The sequence below is a fragment of the Dermochelys coriacea genome, chromosome 20 (genome assembly GCF_009764565.3).
Source record: "Dermochelys coriacea isolate rDerCor1 chromosome 20, rDerCor1.pri.v4, whole genome shotgun sequence".
Taxonomy (NCBI): domain Eukaryota; kingdom Metazoa; phylum Chordata; order Testudines; family Dermochelyidae; genus Dermochelys; species Dermochelys coriacea.
This window is the reverse complement of record NC_050087.2, coordinates 16,850,614-16,878,554: the sequence shown is the minus strand read 5'-3', so window position 1 is coordinate 16,878,554 and position 27,941 is coordinate 16,850,614. Positions and strand designations below refer to the sequence as shown.

General features: G+C 51.4%; 2 long non-coding RNA genes across 3 annotated transcripts; one reads left to right on the top strand and one right to left on the bottom strand.

The window, feature by feature from the left end:
* Positions 1-27,873, top strand: LOC122458392. Its single transcript, XR_006278426.1, has 3 exons — positions 1-142; positions 11,475-11,477; positions 26,071-27,873. It is a non-coding gene; the product is annotated as an uncharacterized LOC122458392 (long non-coding RNA).
* On the bottom strand, positions 16,865-26,180 carry LOC122458391. 2 transcript variants are annotated; one of them, XR_006278424.1, is made up of 2 exons: positions 26,050-26,180; positions 16,865-21,698 (listed from the first exon to the last, which is right to left on the bottom strand). It is a non-coding gene; the product is annotated as an uncharacterized LOC122458391 (long non-coding RNA). The 2 variants fall into 2 exon arrangements; XR_006278425.1 differs by lacking the exon at positions 26,050-26,180 and adding an exon at positions 25,216-25,546.
* Positions 27,874-27,941: the final 68 nt, after the last annotated feature.

The window sequence follows — 27,941 nt, the reverse complement described above, 5'->3', positions numbered from 1 at the left end:
GCTCCCAGCCTGGCTTTAGGCAGCTGGAGAAAGATTCTTCTGTCTTTCTGTCTGTCTGTCTGTCTTTCCTCTGTCTTTCACAGTGGAATTATATGGGGAAACCTGCGGATCACAGCTTTTGCAGCAAAGAATTTCCAAACTGGTAAGTAACTTCTTTGGGTTTCTATTGATTTTGTCCATATCTTTAGATCAGCTATATTTTTTTTCTAAGTGGAGAGACAGAATAATATTTTTATGCACTCCAGAACGTGGATCTTTGTTGGAAAAGCAGGCCCACGTTTCGGTGGGGTTTCGTTCCCTGCCTAAGTTGAAAACAACGTGCAGCTCCCCAGCACACGGGGGAAATTCTTGACATGGTCTCAATTTGGTGGTGGCCAGATCCTGATCTGCGGCTGCCTGAGTTCTTTTACATTTAGGCTGCTGTAACTGAGAGCAGAATCTGCTCCTTCTATATTATTCCAGTGGTGGGAAAAGTTGGGCTAAAGTGGAATATTTATATATATAATATAAATATAAACAACAAAACCAGGCTTATTCTTGCGCGGATGGAAAGAATTTAGAGAGGGTGGAGTGTGGGGTTTTTTTCTTTTAGGAGTGTCTTGGTTCTGTTTGCGCGAGTTTAACCCCATATTGTCCATTGCAATGAACCAAACCAGCTCTGGGCAAAGTGGCCTCTTGCCCAGTTTTGGAAGGTCACTCTGACAGGAGTGGAGGGGACACTCCTCAGGCCGCAGGCATGACTGTGCAGTGCAGACGGATTTCCTCGGGGGTGGAAGGTTCAAGGCAAAAGTCATCAGTTTCAGTTGCAATGAGGGAATCTCTATCAAAGCTCTCAGCTAGTAACATTTTGAGTCGGGTTCAGTGGTGACACTTGGCGAGGGCTCAGGGTATGATGGGACATTAGCTGTTCCCCAGGTGGTGGGGGGAGAAGGGAACGCGGGCGGAAACGGGCGTGCTGTGAAATTGGCAACCAAATCAGAATAAATCAAAACCAGGAAGGGGCTTCATAACATTGTGGCTGGAAGGATGGGGGGGTTGGGGGCAGGGGCGCAGAGACAGAAAATCCAACCTTCTCCTGTCGAATTTACCAAAAGGCAAACTCCAAGAGGAGTTTTGCCAGGAGGCGTTTTGGCTTTTCCCTCTCCCCAGTCCCTCTTTGTAGTTGTATAATCGCCTACCGCTGAGTTATATAAGGACAACTGGAAAGGGATGTGAGATCGCTGGGTGGGGGAGTCAAGGATGAAGTGGAGTTGGTACCCAGCACAAACCCTCAAAGCAGCTCTTATGACTGAACATGGGGGGGCGGGATTTTAGCCACCTATTTGACTTGGCCCATGTCTCTTTCTACCATGATTCATTCTTTCCTTGGATCTTTCTCCCTTCCCTTTTGTGTACTAAAGTATTCTGATCCTCGTAAATTATGATCCCACGATCCCACACATGCACACGCACACACACTCTTAGTTTCCCCCACCAGGCATCTTTCAGCTTCAGGACATCAGCTCAGCTGTTTCATAAATAAAGCTGGCGTGGAAGTGAGGGTGCCCAGCATGCCCAGGGACTGGGTATTGTCCAAAGGGGCCTGGTTAAAATATGAATAAGCCACGTGCGTGATTGTGAAGCAGAATAAAAATCCAAGCGTTCTGGTGGCTGGCGCTATGCGCCTGGATGGTGTGGTGTCTCCTTTGCTAGCCCACCACTGTCTAGAGTTGGTTGGTGCTCAGTTTCTTAGGACTTGGGGCTGGATCTGACACTGGTGTAAATCAGCAGAATTCTTGGAAGGATCTGGCCAGGGCTGCTGGAAATGCCCTGAGCAGTGCGAAGACACTGCAGCGCTTGTTAAAAAACAAAACAAAACTGGGTGTGGGCAAGATTGATTTTGTGCTGCCCCACGTGACGGGGAAGGGGATGAGGCTCGCAGACCCTTCGCATGGCGCCATCAGCTCCCGCTTTTGCCTTTTGCCTAGGGAGGGCGCACCTTCGGGTACTCGGATCCCGCCATCAATCTGTCATCAATCTCCCCTGCCAACGCCCCAGCAGCCCTGCATCATGGGAGTGCGGCAAGAGAGGGAACTTTTTTTTTTTTTTTTGGTGCGTCATTTCCCTCCTTTTCGGATCCTGGGCTGGTCCCAATAAGTGACTCGTGGGCCAAAATTCGGTTTCCTTTGTGACGTAAAAGCCAGGGACACAAAATTGCTGAGGCTTTAGTCTGCCCAGGAGTGAGGATCAGCCAGCAAGCTCTTAGCTTGGGGGAGCCCGAGACCACTTTGCCATGTGACCACAAGGAACTCTCTCAAATGTATCATAGCTAAGGTGGAGAACAAAGTGTTCTCTGAGCCACAAATGTGCTTTAGATACCAACTCAACAGGTCTGTCTTTCTCTCTGGTGCTGTTTACCTGGGGAAGGCAGCCCATGCCAGTTAGAATCACATTTAATTTCCACCTCTTCCCAGCCACTTGGTGGGCCCAGTCAATCCCCAGCCCATGGCCAACCCCCCCCGACCACAGGCACACGCGCGCACACACACTCAAGTGCATACGGCCCAGGCTGTAGTGCCAGACTGCCTGCCTCAGATTCAGGCCTGGCCCAAACCCGTAGCAATAGCAGCCCTAAACTAGTCACTCGATCGCAGCGCAGCTTCTCCTGTGGGTAAAGGAGTCTCTCTGTGGGAAGAGAGGGGCATTAATTGGATTTCTAATGCAGCGTGGAACTCAGGGTGGGGTCATGTCTCAGAGGTCCCGCTTTGCTGTGTGGCAGCTCGCCCCATTAATGCTCCTACCCCATGACAAGCACCAGACTTTTCCTGCATATCAACTCGCTTTCCTTTATAAACCCCGCCCGCCATCCAGAGGGCCCCAGCAACTTGACCTGAATGGGTTCTGGATCTAGCCCAAGGTGCCCCTGTCACCCGTCAATCTTTCTCTCCCCGTTTTGTGAAAGTCTCGTTGCTGGGTGGGGTTCCCGCGATAGGATCTGAAGACACAGTGCTGGATTTGTTTGCCTCGAGTTAAGCCCTGCACGTTACAGCCAGATACAGCAGCGACACGCATGAATCTGGATGCCTCTGACCACCGCCATGAGCAGCCCGTAGAGCCGTGCGGGAAAAGCGCCCGCGTGGTCTGGGGTTTCTCTAAGGGGCTCGTGGGATTTTTCTTCTCATGACCCTAAAAAGGCCAAGACATTTTTGATCCCTCTGGGCACATCTGGCTCTCACCCTGAATTTGATTGCAAACGAGGGGAATTGGGGTGACCCTCTCACTGCCCCGCCACCACCTCCCCAGTGTGAAGTTGTGGGGACGGGCAGCCCCAGGAAGCTTGGGTTTTGTTTCAAAGCTGAGCTCAGCTTTATTTATTAATTTTTTTTTGGTGCTCTTTTTTCTTGCAAAATAAAATAAAGAGGCCCCTGGAAAAAGCCCCTTCCCTGGATAAGAAACAAGCTCCCTTTGTTTAAAGCAGGCAGGGATCCGTGCGCAGCGGACTCAGTGGATAGGTCATACAGCAAAAGTGAGGCCGTGAATAGGAGTCCAGCTGGTATTTATGGGCCTTGGGAAGGACCAGCCAGCTCAGAGTCCGGCAAGGAGTCTGCTGCCTGCAGTGGACTGGCTCCCAAGGGGGAGGTCTCCATATCCTGTGCAGCCCAGGGCACCCTCCGCTCCTGTAGGTGTTAGCAGGAGCTGGGAGAACCTGGCAGCTCATGGTGGGTAGAGTTAAATCCCAGCAATGGGTCCATATTGCACAACGAGGACCTGATGCTAAGCTTGTTGAAATGCACAGGGGAAGGACTCTCCTCCCCCCTGGAGTTCCATGTGGTTCCTGATTTCACACCCCGAGAACACATTCGGGACGTGTTCACTCCTTTTGGGTCTGGGGGGGCTTTGCTTTGGGCTGCGGCTATCTGGGAAAGGGAGCATTGTCTAGCAGTGAGAGCACAGGCTGGGTCATTGGGGAATCTGGTTTGTTCCCTCCCGCTCATGGGGACACCTTGGGCAAGTTGTCCCCCCTCCGCCTCAGAGAACGCAGCGAGGCAGCTCGATTCCATACACCTGGCGATCTCTGAATGGGAGGCAGAGGGTAGGGCCAATCCCGATCATTGATTCCTGCCCCACCCAGGGCCTTTTTCTGGGGGAGCAGAGCCGCCCCCGTTGACACTGGCAGGCAATCCAGCACTCTTGCAAGACAAGGTGTGGGCCCGATCCTGTGGGAGGCTGGGAGTTCAGCTGACTTCTGGGGGATTTGGTGCTCAGTTCCTCTGAAAGCCCCTCGGAAAGGTGATTTCTCCTATGCACACGCACTTGGGCACACTCACCTGTGCTCACACTCACACACACATGCACGGGTGCATGCACACACACACCGCACCTTTTGGGGCTATCAATTTGTAAGGGCCTCACTCACTGAGGTCAACCGGAGCTTTTCCACTGCCCCCAATGGCCTTTTCAGCAGGCCCTAGACCTAAGCAAGCACTTGGGCATTTCTGAGTCAGTTCTTCCCCCACCCCTCCCTCCGCCACGATCTGGCGTGGCACGGGACTTCAGTCTCCCCTGCCGCATGCGCCACTTGGTAAAGGCTGCCTCCTCCAGCCCAGGCAGCCCAAGCACAAATGCCACTCCCCTCCTGGGACACCTCTCTCCGTGGGGCTGCAGGTTGGCAAGAGCGGAAAGGGTTGCCTGGGTTGATTTCTTTACGCCAAGTTCCCTTCTTTACGCCCAGTTCCTTCTCCCTCTTGCTGAACCGAGGGACTTGTCTCTGGCTGCACTGGGACCCCCCTGGGCTTGGGACCTGCTTGACCCAGTGGGTCAAGGGGCTTCTTCCTCAGATATCCCCCCAGGTGGTAGGGCCGCTCCCTGTCAATCAGCTCTGGGTGCGCTGGGGTCACCCACAGGCCCATCGGCCCCGGGATACAGCTGTGAGGTCTTTGCGCAAGCAGAATCCCCACCAGCTGCAGAGGGCTGGCTCTTGGTTACAAGATTTGGCAGAGGGGTGGGGAGGTGAGGGGTAACTCTTGGGGGTGTTCCCCCCACCCTTCACTGACTGCATTTCACAGCCTGTTTTCCCTGGCAGAAATAAGTGGTGATCAATTCCAAAGCTAGATGGGAGCGGGTTTGACTGGGAATATACGTGGGGCTGAGATTGACACATGTCCCAACCACAAGAGAGGAAAGCAGAGATCTGAATCACAGCAGTGTTACTTTTCACATCCAAATATCCCCCATGATCTGGGGCCTGATTCTGATCTCACTGGGGTTTTCTCCCTTCCTTGTTGAGCTCCTCTAGATTTACACCAGATCAGAGTCGGGGCCCTGGGCGTTGGCTGGGGCCTATCTCCAGCTGAGAGGCATGAGACACTGGGACGCCTCCACCACCCTAGTGTGGAGAGAAAGATCTCAGTGGTAAGCTGTGGCAGGTGCCCACTGACGGCCCTCGCTGGGCTGACGAAGGCTCATCTCCCTCCGGTATGGTCTCAGCAGAGTTAGAAGATGGCGTGCCATGGCTGCCAGCCACCCACGGTAATGGGCCCTAACTGGAATCATACCAGAGCCCCCTTTGAAAAGCTCTCTCTGAGACATAGAGACTTTGTTCTTTCACTAGGAGCTAATTTCCATCTAAACCTGTTTATATTGACTTTAATTACAACACAGAATACAACCTGTACTGTGCTCACTTTATATTTATGTTTAATTACAAATATTTGCACTGTAAAAAACAAAAGAAACAGTACATTTCAATTCACCTCATACAAGTACTGCAGGGCAATCTCTTTATCATGAAAGTTGAACTTACAAATGTAGGATGATGTACAAAAATACCTGCATTCAAAAATAAAACTATGTAAAACTTTAGAACCTACAAGTCCACTCAGTCCTACTTCAGCTGATCGCTCAGACAAACAAGTTTGGTTACAATTTGCAGGAGACAATGCTGCCAGCTTCTTATTTACAATGTCACCTGGAAGTGAGAACAGGCGTTCTCATGGCACTGTTGTAGCCAGCATCGCAAGATATTTATGTGCCAGAAGCACTAAAGATTCATATGTCCCTTCATGCTTCAACCACCATTTCAGGGGACATGGGACCATGCTGATGATGGGTCCTGCTCGATAACAATCCAAAGCAGTGTGGACTGACACACGTTTGTTTTCATCATCTGAGTCAGATGCCACTAGCAGAAGGCTGATTTTCTTTTTTGGTGGTTAGGGTTCTGTAGTTTCCGCATCTAAGTGTTGCTCTTTTAAGACTTCTGAAAGCATGCTCCACTCCCCGTCCCTATCAGATTTTGGAAGGCACTTCAGATTCTTAAACCTTGGGTCGAGTGCTATAGCTATTTTTAGAAATCTCACTTTGGTACCTTTTTTGCATTTTGTCAAATCTGCTGTGAAAGAGTTCTTAAAATGAACAACATGTGCTGGGTCAGCATCCGAGACGGCCACGACACGAAATACAGGGCAGAATGCAAGTGAAACAGAGCAGGGGACGTACAATTCTCCCCCAAGGAGCTCAGTCACAAATTTAATTAACGCATTATTTTTTTAACGAGCATCATCAGCATGGAAGCATGTCCTCTGGAATGATGGCCAAAGCATGAAGGGGCATAGGAATGTTTAGTATATCTGGCATGTAAATACCTTGCAATGCCAGCTACAAAAGTGCCATGCGGTGACATTGTAAATAAGAAGTGGGCAGCATTATCTTCCGTAAATGTAAACAAACTTGTTTGTCTGAGCAATTGGCTGAACAAGAAGTAGGACTGAGTGGACTTTTAGGTTCTAAAGTTTTACATGGTTTTGGTTTTGAGTGCAGTTATGTAATAAAAAAATCTACATTTGTAAGTTACACTGTCACGATAAAGAGATTGCACGAAAGTACTTGTATGAGGTGAATTGAAAAATACTATTTATTTTGTTTATCATTTTTACAGTGCAAATATTTGTAATAAAAATAATACTGTAAAGTGAGCACTGTACACTTTGTATTCTGTGTTATAATAGAAATCAATATATTTGAAAATGTAGAAAAACATCCAAAAATATTTAATAAATTTCAATGGATATTCTATTGTTAACAGTGCGATTAATTGTGATTAATTTTTTTAATCACAGTTAATTTTTTTGAGTTAATCGCGTGAGTTAACTGTGGTTAATCCACGGCCCTACTCTAAACACTAGCTTGCGCTTCCCTCCCAGAGCCAGAAATAGAACCCAGGCGTCCTGACTCCCAGCCACCTTGGCTCTGAGCATTAGATTGGACAAATTATCACAGCTGAGAGTAAAAATCAGGAGTCCTGACTCCCTAAACCATCCCCCGCTCTAGCCACGAGACAACCTTGCATTAAATGACTAAACATAAATATCGGTTTTTGACTTCAGCAGCATTGAGAACATGTAAGCTCTGTGTCCCACACAACCATAGGAGAACAGGGCTAGTTTTCATCTAGCTAATTCTCTTCACTGTTGATAATTCACTCCAACTCACCCCACCCACCTAGCAGCCTCTCCCAACTTCTCAGCACAGTAAGCTCTCCAGCGAGATCTCGTAAGGCGCCAATGGTTAAACAAAATACCCCACGGTCCATTCAATGATCTGCCCTCAAGAGTGAAAAGAAAATGATACCTGTCACAATAAGGGAACAAAGAGCATTGTGGGAATGCTGAATCCTTGGTTTTAATTTCTTTTGTAACCTTCTTTGTTTGCTAATTGACACAACTGGACAATACACAAGATAGATCTCCCAGTCATTGGTGTGTCAGTGTGTGTGTGTGTGTGTGTGTGAACCACATACATGCATAGTAGAAACTGTATACAAGAAATTTGGATCCGATGAAGTTCCAGCTGCTAGAGAGGGACCTAAGCCGCAGTTTGTATCTGAATTTGCCCAAAGCTGGGGGGAAGTATTTGGGTCAGGGGTCTGGTTCTGACCCAGCGGCTGTTTATTGTGCGGGGAAATGAAAGCCCTCACAAACTGGTTCAAAGCACTCGAGATGTGTACATTTCAGTTCTGGTGACACAGATCATGAGAGTGAAACTGTGTCGTGAAAGCCTGCTCCATCTGTCTCTGGGCTAACGCTCTTGTGCACTGGTGTAAACGACTGGGTGAGGGATAAGACCACACTGAGTTGGGCGCAGAATCTCTCTCTGTAACCCTCGGTCCTTACACATCTCCTGTGCTGGGCCTTTGCCGTCTCTGACTACTAGGGTCCTACTTTAGGGGGCGGATCATACACCTGGTTCAGGTTGCAGAGACCCAGTGCTGGCAGGTGCGGGGGGCAGGGGTTTCAGACAGGATTTTCCATGCCCCTGGTGCTTAGTTTAAGAAGAAAGCTAACACTACTCAGATAAAATTCCCACTCCACTTCCCCCCCGGTGCCTTCGGTCTCCACCCGCTGCCTTCCCAGAAGTCAGATCCCTTTTAAGAGCAGCCAGTCTAGCTGCTCTCTAGTTATTATTATTTATTTATTAGGTGTATTACGGTAGTGCATAAGGCACCCCAGTCATGGACCAGCACCCCACTGTGCCAGGCGCTGTACAAACACAGAACAGGCCCCTTTGGGCTATCCTAGGAAGCAGTCTCCAAATCTATTTCTCAGGACCTGACACAAAGCCAACAGGGGTCTTTCCACTGGCTGTTGGCTCAGGCCCTGGGGTCCGTCCAGACACAAGAAGTTCTCCAGACAAAATGAGGCCAGTGCTGCGTGATCTGTTGGCAGAGGAAGGGGCGCTGGGTGCTTGCAAAGAGACGCTGTGGTTTTAATTTGTAAAGGCTCTTTTCCCTCTTCTTCTTCTTCCTTTTTTTTTTCTCAGTATTAATTTTCAGACCAAAAGGAGTATTGGGGGGAAATTTAAAATGGATCAAAATAAACACGACAACACTCAGTTTATCTGTCTCCTGAGTTGTCCATCCCAGGAACTCAGAGTTAAAGGGTTAAGCTTTACCCTGCTCTGTTGAGGTTAGTGCTCTTTTACAGACAGGGAAACCGAGGCACAGAGAAGGGACATGACCTGCCCAAAAGGCAACGTTAGAACGTAGGAGTCCTGCTCTGACCTTAGACGAGGCTCCCAGACCCGAACTAGGAATAGAACCCAAGAGTCCTGACTTCCGTTTCCCTCTTCCTCTCAACCCTTGGCCACATGCTGGGCTAGGGCCAGGGCTAGACTACACGTCACTTGCTCTGAGCCTGCTTTCCTCTCAGAGCTGGGGATGGAACCCAAAGTCCTGACTCCTGGGCCCCCCCTCGCTCTAACCACTAGACCCCACTCCTTCTCACAGAGCTGGGACTAGAACCCAGGAGTCCTGACTCCCAGCCTCCACCCCTGCTTTTATCACTAGACCATCCCATTTACTGTCTTTACAACCTTGACGTCAGTCACAGCTTTGACCTCACAGTCAGCCTCTGGCCTCTCCCAGGCACACCGCTGCTGGCTGTCACGTTCACTCTGAGGCCAACCTGATGCATCCTTCATCTGTCTCCTCCTAGCGAAAAGCCGCGACCCCTTCCCTTGAAACAAAACCCCCTCTGTAGCGGCCACAGCCCGGGGCAGGCGTGGGTAGGCTGAGCTGGCTGGATCCATCGTTATTCAGATCGGAGCGAGTCAAAGTCTGAGACTGCGAACTGCGGTGTGTTGTGTTTCTAATTCAGCAAGACTCAGGATAGAACCAGCGGTGGGGGGGGTACCCAAGTCTGATCCAGCTCCGTCCATCCCCCCATGCTCAATCCCCCTTTGCACAGGAAGGGGAGGGTTCCCAGTACATTACTGCATGCATGGGGGACTTTTCTTCCTTTGGGTCTCGCCTTGTTCTTTGCAATTTTCTTATGCTATTCTGTATGCTCCCTCCCACCCCCAACCTCCCAGTCCGTCTCTCTCTTTTCGTTGAGGGGTCCCCTTTCCTTTTATTCCCCAAACATTTTAAGGAATATCGTCCTAGCCCTGTCGCGGTCAAGGGCTGTGCTTTGAAAGGGGGCCTTAGCGTCAGGTGGGGATCTGTGGGGCACTGAGCTTTGGGCGTGTGCATTCATTTCTGGAGTGGGGCTCAGTACATCCCTCTGTGAAGCTGCGTCCACGCCCTGAGAGCGATCTTATCCTTTGTATTTTGGTAGCATCTAGGGTCAGGAATCGTGTGCTGTGTTTTTGTTTGGTGTATTACGGTAGTACCCAGGAGTTCCACTCATGGACCAAAACCCCACTGTGCTGGGGCCATATAGACACAGATCCAAAAGACGGTCCCTGCCTCACTTGTCCATAGACATCTGGCCAGATCTTCAGCACCATTAGGGGCTGAGAAGGATCTGGCTGCGAGTGTCACAACAGGGCCTGCTGGGCCCTGAGCACTGCCGAAGTGGATGCTGCAAATCAGACCCAGGAAGTAGAATCAAGTTAATTCCCACTGATGTGTGGAAGACACCATCTCTTTCCGCACTGCCTTTCACAATGCTGGTGGTATTCGGTGTGTTTCTGAAATCCCCAGCTTCTAGTGTGATCACATGAAAATCCTGGCTTTCATAAAAAAAGGACATTTGTGGCCAATGTGGCTGGAGAGAAAAGTTTGAAAACATGGCCCGAGTGCTCCCTACAGGGGCAGAAACTAGCAGGCAAAGAAAAAGACCCGCTCCTGCTGTGATTACGATCTCATGATTTTTCAGCAAATCTCAGGATTTTGGAGAGGGCTGGCTCATGAAGTTTGCGCTCTCGGGGTTGGCAGCAGCGTTGGGGATGGAGTAAACAGGCCAGGCGATGACACCACCACGTGTTCCACTGAGTCTGACCAAGTGCCCCTTAGGCCGATCACGCGCTGCAGGCTGCTATGAAATCTCCTGGTATCAGCTCAGCTGTGTGAAGCTTTGTTAAGAGGAGGCCTTGGGTCCCTAGTCTCTAATTGTTGCTGAGAACTGGGGGGGTGTCACATTTGTGGATCAGAGATATGAGAACTAGCTGGGGGGAGTGTTTACACACACACACACACTATATCTTGGGTGCAGGAGGTACACACACAATCTAGCATTTGTCTATCTTTGCATATGTTCCATCTAAGATAGTAACCCCCTCTTTGGTTTACACCTCAGTTTATACAGCTGAGGGGCTGCTTCAGCGTGTCCTCTCTATGGTAGCTACCTAAAGTACACCATTGCCTCACAATGCCAGCATTAGCTTCATTTAGAGAGGGAGAAACTGAGGCCGAGAGAGCTTTGCCCCAGCTGGGTGGTGAACCAGCTCTGTCGACATCCCAAGCGAGGGCTCGAAATTCCTTGTCTCCTGTCTGGCTGTGACAGAGCCCAGAACTCTCTGCTTTTGGAGCCAGCTGCTTGACCTGGCTTTGGGGAGATGGACAGAAGTTGTCAGGTTGCTGAGTAGGGGTAGAAGGGGGAGCTGAATGGCTTCTGGATTTGGTTTTGTCTTTTTAAAGAACTGGTGGGGTATGTGGAGCTGGTGCCTGGGCTCTCGTTATTGCTCTGAATCAAAATAAAATAATCAAATAGCAGCAGCAGGTGTTTTACAGGAGCCCCCTTACTCTTGTTTAGTTTATTATGTGTAGTATTGTAGGGCCTAAAAGTTGCACCCAAATCAGGGCCCCCATTGTGCTGAGTGCTGCCCAAACCCTCACTGAGATCAGGGCCCCCTTGGTGCCAGGCGCTGCCCAAACCCTCACTGAGATCAGGGCCCCCTTGGTGCCAGGCGCTGCCCAAACTCTCACTGAGATCAGGACCCCCTTGGTGCCAGGCGCTGCCCAAACCCTCACTGAGATCAGGACCCCCTTAGTGCCAGGTGCTGCCCAGACCCTCACTGAGATCAGGGCCCCCTTAGTGCCAGGCGCTGCCCAGACCCTCACTGAGATCAGGGCCCCCTTGGTGCCAGGCGCTGCCCAGACCCTCACTGAGATCAGGGCCCCCTTGGTGCCAGACGCTGCCCAGACCCTCACTGAGATCAGGGCCCCCTTGGTGCCAGACGCTGCCCAGACCCTCACTGAGATCAGGGCCCCCTTGGTGCCAGGCGCTGCCCAGACCCTCACTGAGATCAGGGCCCCCTTGGTGCCAGGCGCTGCCCAGACCCTCACTGAGATCAGGGCCCCCTTGGTGCCAGGCGCTGCCCAGACCCTCACTGAGATCAGGGCCCCCTTGGTGCCAGGCGCTGCCCAGACCCTCACTGAGATCAGGGCCCCCTTGGTGCCATGCACTGCCCAAACCCTCACTGAGATCATGGCCCCTTTGGTGCCAGGTGCTGCCCAGACCCTGACTGAGATCAGGGCCCCCTTAGTGACAGGCGCTGCCCAGACCCCGACTGAGATCAGGGCCCCCTTAGTGACAGGCGCTGCCCAGACCCCGACTGAGATCAGGGCCCCCTTAGTGACAGGCGCTGCCCAGACCCCGACTGAGATCAGGGCCCCCTTAGTGACAGGCGCTGCCCAGACCCTCACTGAGATCAGGGCCCCCTTGGTGCCAGGTGCTGCCCAAACCCTCACTGAGATCAGGGCCCCCTTAGTGCCAGGTGCTGCCCAGACCCTGACTGAAAGCACAGTCCCCACTGTGTCAGGCGCTGCCCAGACCCTCACTGAGATCAGGATCTTCATTGTACCAGTTGCTGCACAGACACAGAGTGGGAGGCAGAGCACTTCCAACAGAGCTCACAGACTAACTAGACAAAGGGTGAGGGAAGAGAAACTGAGGCACAGAGCTTTGTTGATTTCCCCCTCTGGTGATCCACAAATCTAACACTTCCCAGCTGTGTCACCTGACGCCCCAGTAGAAGGTTAAACGGCAGAGACAGCTCCGCCTGGGATTACGTATCACTAGGACGCCATTAATATGTAACCTGATTTGCAGAGACGGCCCGTAGGCTGCACCTGCAGAGACCTCGCGGTTCCTGCAGCAGCCGGTGGATGCATGTGTCACATGGGTGCTTGTGAGCCCATCTCGCTGGGCGAACCCCGCGGGTGCAGCGTACACGCCTCGGTTTGGAAGTGTAAGGCTGAGTGGGAAATGACCCACTTGTCAATTGCAGCTACTGACCATGGACGAAGGAGACAGCTTTATAAAGGAGCTCTCCTGTGGGACTGCTACAAAGCCTAGGCCAGATCCCCAGCTGGCTTCAATCAGCCTCACCCCATGGGACTCAGTGGATCCAAGTGGTATTAATTGGCATCTCTCCCTTGGACTCAATAGGCTGGGTTCTCCCATTGATACTGATGGAAGCTGGGAGACAAGCCCTGTCATATCATCCTGGTCGTAAATGTACCAGGCTCCATCTTCAAACTAGTTAGATTATTTGTCCCTACAGCCCATTCCTTGCAATCAGTTCAGGGCTTTGGTCCCCCAACCCTGACCCTGCTGCCTTGAAGGAAGCCACCTTCCTCCCCTCCCCAACACATGATGAAAATGTTCAGCGCAAGTACGACTTGCTGGCCTGGGCCGAATCAAGGGTTTTCACTCGATCGAAGCTTGCCGTGGGGAGGGGCAGGTTCTGCAGAGCGCCTCACCCCACCCAGTGGCATCCTGTGTCAGTTTCACTATCCCAGCTACCAGCCACTTCTCCAGATGGGGGTCTGATTGCAGCCCAGGTACACAGACCTGAGCTAGCTTAGGCCCCAATAGCCGGGAAGCCAGGGCAGACTCAGATCTTAGACCCTAGCTGTAGGTCTGTCCCCTAATTTTTAAATATTTTGGAGGGAAATAACACAGCAAAGAAACAGTTCAGCCAGTGACATCACCCCTGAGAGACCTTAATGATGACAATCAGATGCACCTATCTGTACTGTGGAATGAGCGTCACCACCACAGGATTGCACTCGGCAATCATGTAACTCCTTACAGGGCTCAGAAACCAGTGACCAGGTGTGGTAGAAAAGGTTATTTAATCCTTAAAAAATCCCCTGAGACAGGTCAGGATTATTCCCATTTTACAGGTGGGGAAAATTGAGGCCTAAAGCTGGGCAGTGAGTTGCTGCATGAAGAGGCAGATCTGGGAACAGAACCCAGGAATCCCGATGGTCAGTCCCCTCATTCTAACTCACTAAATTTCCCTCCCCTGCTAAAGCGGGGGACAGACCCAGGAGTCCTGACTCCCAGTCCCCACTGCACTAGCCACGAGAAACCACTCCCCTCCTGAAACCCTGAAGTTCTGACTCCCAGACCTCTGTTCAGACCAGTAGACCTCTCTCCCTTTGCCAAAGCTTGGGAAAGAACCCAGGAGTCCTGGTTTCCGCTCCGAGGCTTGATCTAGCCCTGCTCCATTCCGTTTGGCATTTCAAGTGAGTACACACAGGTTTTCCCAAACAAGTGGCAATAAAACTTTTATAGCCCCCTTGGGCACCATCAAACATTTTGTTTAAGCAGCTGAGTTTGTTCATTGTTTATCCATATTTTTTCGGTCTCCTTCCACCCTTTCCCCTTTGAAGTACGTTAGTTACTATGGATACAGTGATGTCATTGGGGAGGGAGGAGCTTAGCTAGATCCAGAATGGCAGGATAACATCGATCTAGGCCACATTACACGTTTGTTCCAGGAGTTTCTGCAACTGATAGTAAGTCTGTGTAGACAGGATCAGGCACTGATTAGAGCAAAGAGCTGGGAGTCAAGACTCCTGGATTCTGTTCCTTACTATGGGAGGGAGCTTGGCCTAGTGATTAGAGGTGCAGCAAATCAGGGCTCCTGGGTTCTGTTCATAGTTTTTCCAGTGACTCACTGTATGACCTTGGGCAAGTCACTTCCCTTCTCTGTGCCTCAGTTTCCCTGTCTGCAAAACGGGACTATTGGCACTGACCCAAAGTCTGCTGATAAAATATACTGCGTGAGCAAACACTAGGATGACAATGTCACCTTGTATATGTGAGACTGTGCTCCCTCTCTGTGTGTGTAAAAAGTTAAAAAAATAACATTTATCAGGGCAAAAAACAACCAAAAAACCCTCTTTTCACTTTGTACTCAAAAACAGCTGACCCATTTTTGCTCAGTTTCCAAAACAATTCACCCCCCTCGCAGAGGCTCAAGGTGGAAGGATTTAGCCTGAAGGTGAAAGTTATAAGCAGTTGGAAAAGATCCTTTAGAATGGAGCCACTTAGGCAACCTTAACTAATACCTTGCTCTTACCTAGGGCTTTCCAGCAGTAGATCACAAAGCCATTTACAAAAGAGGTCAGTATTGTTATCTATGTTATACAGATGGAGAAACTGAGGCTCAGAGGTGTGAAGAGACTTGCCAAAGGGCACCCGGTAGGCCAATGGTAGAGCCGGGAACCAGGTTTCCTAAATCTCAGTCCCGTGATCTTCCTACAAGACTGCACTGTCTCACTATACATATGATGTGTGTGTGTGTACCATACACACAGGCCATGGCTATATACACAATCTGGTATTGATAGTATATGGACCAGGCCTGTGTGTATATATACACATATATGGGACAGGATGTACTAGAGTTGACTAATGATTTTGGGGGGCCAATCTGAGATGCCTTAAAGGGACCTGATTTTCAGAAAGTACAAAGGGCCTCTGAAAATCATCAGCCTCCTTAAAGGTGTCTCAATTTGGGCACACTAAATTGTGGCACGCAAAATCAGTCGTCACTTTTGAAAACCATGGCCCTGCTAAACACCCCCCATACCTACACATTTGTGTATACATAACAACAAAACACTCCCGCCACATGAAGATACATGCATGATAAATACCAGCCCATGCAATTGTGTACTTGTGCTTTGTTGATCATGTTCATCTAGCTGAAAAATACTGAGGCAGCATCCCTGGTTATTAAGGCCCTGATTCAGCATGTGCTTATGTGCTTTGCTGAATCAGGGCCTAGGGGAAGAAGTCCTCTTTAGAAGCGGTAGCTTCTGGAGTGTATAAATTGGTTATAATGATTCCTACTTAGCTCCTACATCTACATATTAGATTAGCATTCCCACATAATCTGCACCACAGTGAGGGTCAGGACATCTCTAGTAGCTGAGATATTTGCCCCTTCCGTTTGCTGATCCCTTCTCTTTTTAATGTTGGTGGACTTTACTTTTTGTTGACTTGGGAGAGTGGAAACAGTCAAAGATCCTTGAAGTTCCATTTCTCCAAAGCGCCTTCACTTTTGGGGTGCTGGAGTTGAGGAGAACCTTGTCCCTGGTTTTCAGAATGCTCTCAGCACCTACAACTCCCACTGGTTTCAGCTGGAGCTGTGGGCGCTCAGCCCTTTGCTTAAGTTGCGTCTCGAGTTGGGCACGCAATATCAATAGACACATTAGCAAATGATGGGCCCAAACCTCCCCGCCTGCAAGCCCAGCGTGCTTTTGGCACAGAGTTTAAAGATAAATGTTGGATGGGCCCATTATGAGCTCCTTAAATGAACATTTTATACACACAGGGAACTTGCAGTCCTATATGTGTGATTGGCATCTTAATAATGCTGTTCGCTGGGGCACTGTTCAACAGGAGATGCCAAAGCACTTTCCAAAGGAGGTCAGTATCATTATCCCCATTTTACAGATGGGGAAACTGAGGCACAGAGCAGGGAAGTGACTTGCCTACGATCACAAGGCAGGTCAGTGGCATTGGTGATGTCTTTGTCTCTCCCAGCGACACATAGTTTAGTTTTCTGAGGCCTGAGATGGGTTAAGCCTAACTCAAGTTTTTGGGCTCAATATAGGGGTATCTGGATAAAAATGAAGGCCTTGAGTAACACATAGGCTTGGCAGAATTTGATTTTTTATACATATGTATTTGGGGGGGGGTAACATTGGTGGGGGTTTTTTTTTCAGTTTTTGTCTATATACATTTTAACACTTGTGCAAAATTCTGGATTTGAAGATTTTTTATTTTATCCATTTCAGTTTTTACAGTTGTGGGAAATTATGGGGGTCAGGCAATAATTATTTAATGACAGGAGACACTTGAGATTCAAAAAGTGAAAGCTTTATAACTGTTAAAACACAAATGGTCAACATCACGTCAAAATATATCAAGTCAATATCCTTCAGTCAACCTCTAGTTCTCAAGCAGCGTTTCTCTTTCTCTGCCTGTCTTTAAGTTTCAATTATTATCCATGGAAATAGTTTCCTATTGGTTTGTGTGTGCATGGTGAAATTGCTATTTACCAATAAAAATCTAATCCTTCCAAGCTTAGTTCTACAGGAGGTCAGCCTAGACGATCTAAAGGTCATTTCCGGCTTTAAACTTAAACTAGGAACAGAGCCCAGGAGTCCTGGATCTACTGTTCAGGAACCTCAGATAAGAGAGAGTCAGAATGTCTCTCAGAAGGAAATTGATAATGGTTTCAAGGTTGTTAAGGTTGTGAATAGAACTAATGGAAAAATCCAATGTTATTTCTTTGAATAGATTTAAGAGAAACTATTTTGATCAAAATTTTTGACTGAAAAATCCATTGATTGTTTTTTTTCAAGAGAAACGTTCAAAATGAAACCTTTGTGCCAGATTGTTTTGAATGGAAATTTTGCTTTTTGAAATCGGACAAATGTCAGTATGGAGATCTGGGGATATTTTGATGCCTTTAAAAAAGAAACATTTCCCCCCTTTTTTTGGATTGAAAAAGGGAGAGACAGTAGAGGTGGGGGCCAGAAAAAGGATTTTTTTCCTGGTTTTTGGAAATCCAAATGAAATGAAAATATCAATTTGAGACTGAGATAAAAATTCCAGTTTCATTTTGTTTTGATTTTTTTTAATAAAAAAATTGGAATTGAACCTTTTCAACTGAGACAAAAAGCTGCATTTTTCGATAGGGGGAAAAATGCTTCTTTGAAAAACTTCAATCAGGTCTACTTGCAAGAAAGACCTTGAAAAGCTGAGGAACCATGAGGTTCAAATTTTCAAGATCTAGGTAAGATGTTTGGTTGCAAATCTAAAATTCAGACTGAAGTTTGCAAACTCCCAGTGACAGGGAATCCTGAAGATCTTGATGCCTCTGGTTTTAGGTCCCCGATGGGGGTTTCCTTAGATAAATGAGGTTAAAACCCAACAGATTCCATTGAGTTTTGCTTTGATTGTTTGAAGATCAGGGACGGAGTGAATCAAGGGGAATTAGGCACTAACTCCCTTTGAGGACCTGGACGTAAGGTCCCCCAGGAGATCTGTAGCAGAGCGGGGAAGGCCCTAGACTAGTATCCTGGCCATTGTGACGTTCCTCCGCTCTCATTCATTTGGGTTTGCAGATCCCTGTGGAAATCTCAGCCTCTGTCTCCCATCCACCTGGGTCTCAGCTTTATCTGGCTAGTGGGAATAGAAAGAGTAATTCTGATCAGATTTCCAGCAGTGTAACTCCACTGACTTCCCTGGAGTTACTCCACATTTACAGGTCAGATTCTAGCCCTTGCCCTTCAAACAGGAACATGCTTTCACATGCGGGGCCAGATTCTGATCTTGGTATAAACGTGGTGAAGTCACCGCAGATTCATACCAGGGTGACCCAGATCGGCAGCCGTGAGTCAATATTTGTAGAAGTGATTTCCTCCAAAACAGATCGTCCACACCTACACTGCGAGGCCTGGCGTCAGGAGAACAATACTCCCCTGGCTTTGTCATGGCTACAATTCATAACACTGCAGTTGCTCAGTCATCACCTTCTGTCACTCTCGTCCCCCAAAGGCCAAAACCAAAAATTGCTCCACCTGGTGGACAGAGATGTAACTGCCTCTAAAAAAAAAAAAAAAAAAAAAACCCTTGCAGGTGAATGAAAGTTATAACAAACTTTGCCTTACTCCTGACCGCCGGCGTCCAAGGCATGTTCGTCGTTGACTGCGCAGCTTCAGGTGATCTGCCTGAGCCTCCAAAAGCGTCCCCCTCTGACAAGCCCTCAGTGCCCGCAGCTTTGGTCGCGCCTCTTCTTGAAGCTGTCCATTAGCCCTTGATTCCCCCCGAGGCCAGGGGTGTCCAGAATGGGGTGTTGCTCATTGGCTCAAACGCCTGCCGTCAAATCCAGATCATCCCTGCCTTCCCTCCAGAAAGAATGATTGTTTGCTCCAGACTTGGTCATGTTTTCTCATCTTTTTAATTTACTTGTTTGTTCATTTTCGGTAGGAGCTCTGTTTTGGGGGAAGGGTATCCCCCAGTATATCCAGGGATTGCCCTCTAGAGCTTCTCTTCCTGGCAGCCGTGGCGGTCTTTTTTCAGCTGTCTCTGCAAAGGCACACTCCTCTGCAGAAGCAAAAAGAGAACCCAGGAGTCCTGAGTCACAGCCCCCCCCTCCCCCCCCCACTGTCTTCACTTAAGCAGGTTCCCCTCCCCGAGCAAGGAGTAAAACCCTGGAGTCCTAGGTCCCAAAGCCCTTGCGTTAATGCACTAGACCCCACTCCCCTCCCACAGCTCTAACCACATAACCATGCCACGTGGCAGTTCTTAGACCCCAGGCGAGGCGTTGCTTGTGGTGTCAGAGTACCACGCTGTGCGCGTTAGCCTTGCCGTTCTCCTCCAGTTAGCTCTTTGCTGCTTGAGGCGGGAGGGCGGGTTTCACAGTGGAGCTGACTTTGCATTCCCGCCCCATCGTGTATTTCCCGGCGGTATTGTTCCCCCGCTGGCTTCCCAGCTGGCCTGGCCCCAGACTGCACCTTTTGGGGGAGCTGCATGCTTGAGCGCCCAGCCCTATGCTTTTGGGCCCAGGTAATGCAAGGCAAAGCCCGTTCACAGAGCAGGGCTGTGGGCACTGGCAGGACTGGATCCCCTGCCATGGGTCAGATCTCAGATGCATGATGGGACGGGGGAGCAGCAGACTGAGCCTGTCTCCACAAATGGGGGGGGGAGAGGGACAACCCCCCCCCGTGCAGCTGCGTGAGGCCAACCACATGCAAGGGAAGGCCAAGGGGCTGGCAGCCTTGAGGGGAGGAGGGCTGGACACCAGCTTCGTGCATTCTCGACACCACATGGCACGAGGCCGGCCGGGGGTTATTTTTACTAGGGCTCTGTTAGTACCGTACAAGGGGCGGCCCCGATATAGACACGCTGGAGCCCGGAGGGAGCAGTCAGGCTATGACCCGGCCTGACTTGGCTGCTGTATGAAGGCACACGCGGGCCTGGGAAAGCAAGAACAGCGTATGGAGATCCAGAAATACCAGCAATCTCAGCAGTGTGCTGCCCGCCCCCACTGCAGGCACCTGAGGAGAGGTGTATACACTCTAGTAGGTGTATTACGGTAGTGCCGAGGAGCACCCCGTCCCAGAGGAGGACCCCATTGTGCCAGGTGCGGTACAGACACAGAACAATCCCTGATATTTACAGACTTGCTCTAATCCTGAAGCAGGAGGTTTAATTTCTCTTCCAAAAGGCCTGCTTGCATTAACCTTACCCTCCATTTCTATCTCCAGTCCCTTTTTGAACCTGGCTGAGTTCTTGGCTTCGGGGCCATCCTGTTGTAGGGAGTTCCACACTCCAAGAGTGCGTCGGGCGAGAAAAGGATTTCCTTGCATTGGTTTTGAATTTTGCTCAGGGACTAGAGATCAAGATGATGGGTGTAAATAGAGAAGGTTGGCTCTGGGGCGTGGTTGGGGGAAGGCAATTTCTTTACACCTCTGGCAGGACTAACTAGAAAGGCGCTCTCCCTCTCTGTGTCTGTCTGTGCATGTCTCACACTCTTCTCTCTGTCTCTCTCCCTCTGGGAAGCTTCCCCTACTTATACAGCAGGATTCTCTCCCTTTCTCACCCCCGCTTGTGACTAGCACCTTCCAAAGAAATAGCAGAAGCAGAAAATAGCTGGTTTTTATTTGCAAGTGCTTTGCATGCAACCAGCAGGAGCCCAGTTTCATCTGGGAGCTGAAAGGGGATGTCGGATCCAGGCCAACCCCCCTTGCACTCTGCTACTTTCCATGTGCGCACTCAGCTCAAAACTACGCTGGTCCCCTCCCCATCCACCCGATGAGCATCTCCTTCTCCACCAAGAGCCAAGTTACTCCAGGGGACTGAAATTGTAGCCAGTCGCCCTGGGTGAAATCCCTCTTCATGGGAGTGAATTTCACAGCTCCTGCTGGATCACAGGTTAAAACCCTCAGTGGATTTTAATCCAGCAATCTCCCAGAACTTGAAATCCTGTGCGCCGCGCCCCACCCCCCCCGGAAGCCTGCATCTCTGGTGGGACGTGAACGCCAGGCTCCTCTGCTCTGGATCATGATGGCGAAGCCATTCTGGGCCTGTAGAGCGCCCAGATGCTCCCACTGTGCCATGGAGAGATGGGAGGGGAGAGCGAACTCGTCTAAGCTCTGCCCACGCAAGTTGCCAAAATGAGGTGCTGATCCTGGTAGATTGCGCAGATATTCGCATATGATCCTACTCCACGGGGCTGGCGCTTGAACTTGTCCGTGGGCTCAGCTCTTTCCTGCCTGAAGAAAAGAAATCAGCGGTGTCATCTCCCAAATGACACCCACTTCTGGCACCAAAATGAGAGGTGGTTTGCAGTGAACAGGACCGATCTGCCAGCCTCCCGCACAGGAGGGATGAAATAGTGAGCGGTTGTTGACTTGTAGCACTGTGGCATCGGAGTTCCCCTCTCCCTGAGCGGAATGGGGCAGGTCACATCTCTCCAAGCTCTTGTTCCAGGCTCTCGGCAGACTCAGGCAGACATTGCTTCCGCTTGAGTCACATTCCTGCAGGTTTCTTTGTGACCACAACCACTACTTTTTGTAAAAAATGAAAATGAAGTTGGAGAACAGGAGAAATGCCAGCGTGCTGCGTGGGTGGGTTTCTGAGCCCTGGAGCCGGCTCCCCAAACGTTTTTCCACTCCTTCCCCGTCACTGTTGAACACAAACAATAAACATTTTTAAAATGAAAACTGGGATTAGCACATGACTCCAGGAGCTGGGGCTTGAAGTAAAACACCCCATAGCATGAGAATCGGCAAGGCCACGCCTCTCCCCACCCGGCTCCCCATCTTGTTGCCCATCGTCCATTGGAGCTTGGTTTTTTATCCCCCTTGGGGGTCGTTCTCCCTCCATGAGTGTTTCAGTCTGTGGCCGTTTGACGGCATTCGGGGGAGGGGTATTGTTGGACAAAATGAAGCTCTAATTGTAACTGTTGTTACTTTGGGACAGATTGTTCCAAGATGGCTCAACAATCTCAGGGGCTGAAGAAGAGCTGGCCAGAGGAGACACAGCCCTCACTGGGCCCGGCTGCAACTGGAAAATCCAAACGTAATGCAGGCACTAAGACAGCAGCCGGGTATTTGGGGATAAATGGTCCTTGAGACCTTGGGAAATCCGGACTTGAAGAGTAATAATCCCTCGTGCTGGGTTCTATTACCGGCCTCACCACTGGCTTGCTGGGTCCCTCGGGGACGTGACTGCCCCACTTCATGCCTCAGTTTCCCCATGTGTACGATGGGGTGATGACAGTGAGCTCCCTTGTAAAGCACTTTGAGATCTGGGGGACTGGAAAGTGCTACGTATTGTCATATTTTGCAAATACAGAGAAGGGAAGCAAGTCTATGGTAGAGCATGGGGATAGAACCAGGAGTCCCAGGGGAAATTCCAGCCAGGAGAAGGACCCCCCTTGAAGTTCAATTTTAAAACAACTTGAGATGAATAGGCTCCATATGGAACTGCCTAAATCCCCACCCCTTGAATCCAAGCTGGCGGCGCTTAGTCACCTGCCTGCGGTCACAGCACCTGTGCTTGTGATGAGCTCACTTCTCACACGTTCAAGCAGAGGCAGGGCTGGCTGGTACTTGAATGGGTGAACTCTCCCTGGAAAAGACAGCAGGGAGTCAGTGGTGCTTGGGAACTCAGCAAGGGGCACTCTCAGCAAGCGAATTCAGGGCCCAGCGGCGCCCCAGGGGACCCGGGGCTGCTGGAGATGCATCTTTTGGGTGACGGCAGCTTTAGTAAAATATCCTGTTGTCCAAAGTCTGACACCGTTAATCACATTCTTACCCCTTGTGTTTTCAATCGGATACGGATTCTTTTTCACTTCCTGTCCTATTCCTGCGCCCTGCAGTATTGCTGTGTGGCAGTTAAACAGCTGCCATTTTCCATCCCAGAGATGGCTGCATCTTAGTGCTGAATTGGCAATCCCTGTGCAGCAAGCCTTGCCGCGAGGCTGGTTAAAAACCTGTTTTGCCCCACCCCAGAGGGAGCTACGTTTCAGTGCTGGGTAAACAGGCCTTGTGTAACATTGCTGTTCAGTTTTCTAACTGCTCCACCTCAGAGGTGGCTGCATCTTAGTGCTGGGTGAAAAAAATTATATACAGCATGCTGCTTACTAAATCATACAGGCTGGAAGTTGCTATAAAAAGGCTTTTTTATATGAAATTTAATTAATTCTGGGCATTCTTTTCCTGCTATTTTCCTTTTAAAGGCATCACCAATTTCCAAGTGGTGGAAAAGAATGCTCTGAATTGTGAAGAATTTGGTCATTTTAAAGTATTGTTATTATTTCATTGTCACTCCATTTACATTGTTTTTCTCCAGAACCCCCGGAGATGGTTGGAAAACACACAAAATGATCTGATATTTTCCAGCCCCAGGGAAGTGATGGAAAATGTTTCAGAAAGAGCTTAAATAACTTATTGGAGGGTCTTCCTGTTCTCAGCTCTATCCCTGAAGCCTAGTTAAAGGCCATTGTTTGAGAGGGGAGTAATGTTTTCCTGATATAACCTCTTCCAAGCAACAGTCGATCCATTCTCCCACAGAGCCGATATTTACGAATTTGTTCGCCATTCGAAGTCGGGATGATGATGTGTTGCTTCCATGTTCGAATGGCTGTTCATTCGGTCACGTGGAGCTCTTACTGCTTCCTCGCTGGTTGACTCACTAACACCATGACCCCACTGGGCGCTGTACTTTGGTTATTATGGATTCACTGCTGTGCCCTGGGGGCTGTGTTCCTATTCACGCCCCCGGAATTGGATGGCAGTTGGGAAATCTGATCCTTGTGAGTTTGGGTTTAAAACAAGACAAAGCCATCGGAATGCACTAGCGTGGTCTAGTGGGTCGAGCAGCGTACGGGGAGTCAGGACACCCGAGTTCTAAGATGACTCCCATCTTGGGGGAATTTAGATTGTAAACTCTGTGGGGCAGAGACTGCCTCCCACTGTCACTCACCCCACATAACGGGGGCTCCAATCTTGGTCAGGGTCTAAGCAATGCCCAGCATAATGGGCCAAGTTCTCAGTTAGGGTCTCCAGCACCATTGTAATGGTTATAATACTGACCACTGGCAATGCCCATGTAATACATCGATAGCAGATGATCGATAGAAAGTAACCCCAAAAGGGGATGGAAGCCAGCTGGCCGGATGTACTGGGTTCTGGCGGGGGCATGTGACCAGTCTCCAGGGCAAGGAGCTCCTTGTTAACTCAGACAGGGGTCTGTGCTGAAATGTCCTGGGGCGGCTGGCGCAAGAGTGTCACCTTTCTGATTAATTAGTAGGTGTTTTACGGTAGCGCCTAGGAGCCCAGACATGGCCCAGGACCCCATTGTGCTGGGCGCTGTACATTATGTATTAGGTGTTTTACGGTAGCACCAAGGAGCCCAGACATGGCCCAGGACCCCATAGTGCTGGGCCCTGTAAATTATGGATTAGGGAGCCCAGACATGGAGCCGCACTGTTCTAAATGCCATAAAGCTGAGTGCGGATCCTGCTCTGTTCCCCTCAGTAGGGACCATTAGTTACTAGCTGTCCATGTCCCTGTTTGACTGAGGAGTCCCTGTTATTGCAGCCCTGCTCCCCGCCCGGGTCACACTCACTGGCCTTTGAGATACCTAGATGTCACATGCTCTGGAGCGGCCAGGCTGAGCAAAGGTGTTCCCGCTAGCATGCTCACCTCCGGCCATGTGGTCAGGGAGAGGCACCCCACACCCGACCCTCGGCTAGGGGAGGACAGGCAGGGGGGCATCAGAGGCAGATGAAGGAAGGATCCCCGGTTTGTGGGCCTGGCAGCATGGCCTAGTTGGGGGTGGGGCTGGAAACCAGGACACCTGGGTTCTATTAGCAATGGAGTCGGTGCACCATGCTCTTACGGGTATTTTTGGTGCACCCGTCATCATAGGATTGAGTCACTGTTCTGGTGCTCAGCTGCTGAGTCACAGATGCCCCTCACTTCCGACCCGCAGCCCCCCATTATTCCACCTCTGGACACCCCAAACACACAGTTCTGCCAGTGCCCCTCACCCCCGATCCGCAGCCGCCTGCTATCCCTGCCCTGGGCTCCCACAGCCCTCCCCTGCCAGTGCCCCTCACTCCCGACCCGCAGACCCCTGCTATCCCCGCCCTGGGCCTCCTGAACAGAGACTGCCAATCCTGCCCTGCTCTGACCTTCCCTCTTCTCAATTTCCCATGCATCCTTCTCTGCAGCCAGGCAGCATTTGGAGCAGACCAGGACTCTAGGGCAGAGAGTCGTGGGGGAAGAGGAGGCCCCAGCGCTGGGCTTGGGTGCCGATCCTGGTTCGAGGGAGCTCAGGGCCCAGGCAGGTTCATCGCAGGCCCAGTTAGGAGGGGCCCCAGGAGCTCGTATTGTTTGATACACACGAATAAAGACTAGCTCTGACAGGATGGCTGGAAACAGCCGAACGCCCAGGGCCCCACCCTGCTGAGACAGGGCTTCCGGAGCTGCCACTTAATCTCACTGCTTTCTAAAATCTATTTTTAGGGTTTTCTTTAACTGCTCCAGAATCCAGATGCCCCCGTCCTGGGGGGAGAGGGGAGGGGAGGGCCGTGAGGGTGGCTTGGAGACCTGAGAGTCTGGTTTGGCTCCAGAGCTCCTGGTCTCAGAGCAGGCTCAGCGCCAGGGAAATCCTCCCAAGGAGGCTGGGGGGGGGGGCTTGGGATGATGTGTGGGGGGGTGCTGATCAGATGGGGTCTCTGTTTGGATGAAGCAGGAGAGAGGGCTCTGAACAGGTGGGGGTCTCTGATTGGATGGGATCTCTGGGTGGAGCAGGAGGGTTCTCTGATCTGATGGGGCTCTCTGGTTGGAGCGGGGGGGGGGTTTCTGATTGGATGGGGGGTCTCTGATTGGATGGACCAGGAGAGAGGTTTCTGATGGGGGGGGTTCTCTGATTGGATGGAGCAAGACGGGGGGGTCTCTGATCAGGTTGGGGTCTCTGGATGAGGGGCTGGGGAGAGTCACTGATCAGGTGGGCAGCTGCTCACCTTGCCTTCCCTTCCTCCTAGGTATAGGTGGAGGTGCCCCTTGGGAGATTTCAGAGAGGGACCTGACTGACGTGGTGAATCCAGAAGAGACTGGGCACCCCCTGCCCCTCCAGACACTGCCCATGTACCTGTTTGGCTGGTGAGTCCCTCTTACTGCATCCCTGCTCCCCCCACGTCACACCCACTGGCCTTTGAGATGCAGGCTGGGTGCCCCAGTGATTAGCAGCCAGTGCCGCTCTCCTAACTAGCCACGGGGGTCGGGGGCGATGCTGAAAGGGCTGCTTCCTTCCTCTGCCTGGCCTGGGGCCTGAGCTGCCCAGGGGCTGAGGAGCTGAGACTGGGATTTGTACCCAGCTCCCCCATGTAGCAAATCTCTGCCTCCCATCTCTGTAGGCACCAGGGGCAGGGAAACAACTGCCCCAGGGTGGGACGAGCAATCCCCAAGCAGCATTGCTGTGTGGTGATGAAAACAGCTGCCACGCCCTACCCCAGCCCGGGCTGAGGGATCCCTATGTAATAAGCCCCCACGCCGCACCCCAGAGGTGGCTGCATTTCTGTGGCGGGTGCGTGTTCCCTGTGTACAATCAGAAAGGCTCTGCCACCAGGTGATTTCTTCCCCCACCCCAGCTGAGACATGACCAGCCTGTGGAATTGCATGGGTTGAAGGAGTGAGCTGCGGGGAGGCCCAGGAGTTGGGGGATGGGAACGCAGGGGGATGGGCAATGGGGCTATGCCCGGAGGAGGAAAGGGTTAAGCCCGCAGCAGTGCCAGGCGGAGGGGGATGGGCTTGTGGTTCGACGGGTGGGCGCCGGCTTCTAGGAAACAGCATCAGCCCAGTGCAGCAGGCGCAAAGTCACTTCCTCGCGGTGGGCACAATTGCGAAATTCCCCTCGGCACCTGGCCCGGCCAGGCCAGGTCATGGGGCCAGCCGGGTCTTCACGCTGTCCTGCCCAGCAGCGATGCTGGCAAAGGCTGGGGCCAGTCCCCACTGCCCATTCTGCTCAGCGTCCATACCCGCTGTGCATGCCAGCCCCCCCTCCCCCCCGGCCATGTCAGTCCTCGCTGGCCACGGGGCCGGGTGTGAGACAGTGCGCGTGACACCGCTAAGGAGCGTGTGCGTGTGAGATGAAGCACAGGTGTGATTTCTGCCTGTTGGAGTGTGTGAGCGTGTGTAGGTGTGATTTCTGCATACGCGGCCGTGAGCTGCCTGGGGGGGCGGCGGGTTTGGCTGGAGGCGCGTGGGGCAGTGTGAGGAGCATGGGGGCAGCTGGGATCTGTCTGGGGGGTGGCGGGTTTGGCTGGAGACACGTGGGGCAGTGTGAGGAGCATGGGGGCAGCTGGGATCTCTCTCGGGAGTGGCGAGTTTGGCTGGAAGCGCGTGGGGCGCTGTGAGGAGCGTGGGGGCGGCTGGGATCTGTCTGGGGGGTGGCGGGTTTGCCTGGAGGCACATGGGGCAGTGTGAGGAGCATGGGGGCGGCTGGGATCTGTCTGGAGGTTGGCGGGTTTGGCTGGAGGCGCGTGGGGCAGTGTGAGGAGTGTGGGGACGGCTGGGATCTGTCTGGGGGTCGGTGGGTTTGGCTGGAGGCGCGTGAGGCAGTGTGAGGAGCGTGGGGACGGCTGGGATCTGTCTGGGGGTCGGTGGGTTTGGCTGGAGGCGCGTGAGGCAGTGTGAGGAGCGTGGGGGCGGCTGGGATCTGTCTGGGGGTCAGCAGGTTTGCCTGGAGGCACGTGGGGCAGTGTGAGGAGCATGGGGGCGGCTGGGATCTGTCTGGAGGTCGGTGGGTTTGGCTGGAGGCGTGTGGGGCAGTGTGAGGAACGTGGGGGCGGCTGGGATCTACTTGGGGGTTGGTGGGTTTGGCTGGAGGCGCGTGGGGCAGTGTGAGGAGCGTGGG